The sequence below is a fragment of the Berghia stephanieae genome, chromosome 14 (genome assembly GCF_034508935.2).
Source record: "Berghia stephanieae isolate SIO BIC M18660-M18661 chromosome 14, UCSD_Bste_1.3, whole genome shotgun sequence".
In the NCBI taxonomy this organism is placed as follows: domain Eukaryota; kingdom Metazoa; phylum Mollusca; class Gastropoda; order Nudibranchia; family Aeolidiidae; genus Berghia; species Berghia stephanieae.
Genome location: NC_088373.1, coordinates 13,918,917 through 13,921,416, shown reverse-complemented (window position 1 = coordinate 13,921,416; position 2,500 = coordinate 13,918,917). Strand labels below are relative to the sequence as shown.

General features: G+C 36.2%; 1 protein-coding gene across 4 annotated transcripts in view; it reads left to right on the top strand.

Annotated features, from left to right (window-relative positions):
• Nucleotides 1-2,500, top strand: part of LOC144960110 (uncharacterized) — a 97,954-nt gene that overhangs the window by 36,489 nt on the left and 58,965 nt on the right. The gene's annotated exons all lie outside the window — the stretch shown is intronic.

The following is a 2,500-nucleotide window of genomic DNA, read 5'->3' as shown; positions in this document are numbered from 1 at the left end:
CAGCTATTTACACGTACAAAAGCAACTTTACACTTGTTTTGTTTCAATTGCTTTGAGCTTAAAAAAAATTGGCAAATGTTATGTCACAGAAACGGATATTATCTTTCATATATAATAAGATCCAAATTTCATCAACATACGTGTATAGAGAATGAGATCAGCGGAAGAGTAGCGTCCCTTGATTGGACGTCACCGGCGGAGAAGTTATTAGAGAGAGAACGTCATGTTGGCTTTGCGCATGCGTCTCTCGTCCTCGCTTCCGGTGAATGAGGCACTTCACCGAAACCGAGGACGAGAGAGACGCATGTGCAAAACCATGTTGACGTTCTCTCTTTAAGCTGACGTCCAATCAAGGGACGCTACTATTCCGCTAATCTCATACCCTATAGCCTAATCCTAAAAGAAACGACAATCCATAGAAAACACGTTGAATTGTTCTGCTAAAGAGGATAAAAAGGCAGGAACGCCAATGGTTGCCTCCATTTCCAATAACTTTTCGGACAAGTCTCTCCTTCGGGTTCATCAAGTGGTTTAAGTAATTTTTCTGTGATGCATTCGTCATTCGACTCTGATGAAGAATGTTCGAAAGGTCTTATTCTCAATTATTTGAGATTTCACACAAGACTTATCGCTCTGAGTCCAACAGATGCAAGTCTTCCTAACACTTTCCATCCTGAAATGTTGTTTTCCACAGCGATGTCAAATGCAAAAGACAGGGGTCAGTTGTGTGTCGAGCTACTGTTCGTTCATCATTGGACCTTATTACTCTATGCAGCTCTGTGGTCTAGTGGTATGACACTCGCTTTCGGATCGGAAAGTCGTGGGTTCGAACCTCGCGCTCGACGTATAGTTGAGGCCTGGAGAAGGCTCTTTACTCACATTCTCTCACCGTACTCAGGTGTAAAACGAGTACCTGGCGGTGAACAGTGTTGTATTTGTCCAAACAAAAATTTGTAATATCGCCTAACAGGCGTCATGTCCCGTTCTAAATAGTACTTGATTCTGTTGGCCAGGGGCCCCTTGTAAAGCGCTTTGAGCACGTTTAGTGGATATTGCGCTATATAAAAGCTCAAGTTTTTTGTTTGGTCAGTCCACCATTGATCCGTCGCATGCCCTCTCAGTGTTGAACTTTGCGACATTAGAATAATGAAGTGGTTATTCAGTATCAGATACTGTTCAAAATAGTTCAAAACCACTATTCAGTATCCACAAGGAACTCTTTTTTTTATAGAGACAGTGAAAAGTGAGACAACCCCGGTTGCAATGTCAACAAACTGCTGACCTACTTCCAGATTGAACATATGCAGTCACCGATTCGTTCGTCACACAAGTTGTCAAATATATGTTGATCGTTATATTTTAATTTAGGTACTAGATACCGCAAACTCGGGGACCCAAATAATTTGGGGGGTTTGGGAGGGGGAGACTTTAAAAAAAAGTCTCTCCCCTCCCAAAACCCTTACTAGACTTTTTTTAAAAATAAAAGTTTCCCCCCTCCCAAACCCCAAAATTATTTGGGTCCCCGAGTTTGTGGTAGTACCTTTGATTTTATGCTATTGACATAATTCAAAATATCAAAATAAGTGGCATTCAAATAAAAAAAAATTAATTTATCAATCGACATGACTAAATGTCTCCAGAAGTGTAATGAATCTGTGGCTTGGTGGTTAAGCTGTTTGACTCTGAACTTAAAGGTAGAGGGTTCAAATCACCATAGGGGTAACTTTTAAAAAATCAATGTTTTTAAAATTCCATCTGTCTATTACTGTTTTTTTTTAAACTTTTATTTCAATCTTTTTATTTATTTTAATAATAATAATAATAATAATAATAATAATAATAATAATAATAATAATAATAATAATAATAATAATAATAATAATAATAATAATAATAATAATAATAATATTAATAATAGAAATAAATAAATACATAAATAGATGGCATGGTGAGGATGATAACGACAATGATAATAATAATAATAAAATAGGTAAATAAAAACTATTATACATAAGTAAATAAATTGATGAATAATGAATTTAACAAATGAATAAATTCAATAACTGATAAATTGAAAATAAAGGAATAATGTAATAAATAAAGCATAACAACTTTAAACAACTGTTTTTAAACAATCTTGGCTATATTATTACATCTCCGAAATTATTTTTTTTTTTAAATGTTTAAATAGATACTGAATATCAGACCCCGTTTGACATCTTTATACAGAATACACTTGGTGTTTTTTAGGGGTGATTCTTTTTTTACGAAACCTGCCGAAACCCGACAAAGTTATGGGAAGTAGGCAACAGTGGGGAATGAACCTGAGACTCAGGGAAGTGGGGAGTAAACCTAAGACTATGGTTTTCGGCTCTTTTTGGCGGGTTTCGTAAAAAAGTAATTGCTTCATTCTCGTCTGGTCCCCAACTCCCATAGTCCGCTTCATTTCCCACTGGTATACATCTCCCATAGTCCCAGGTTCATTTTCCACTGATATCCT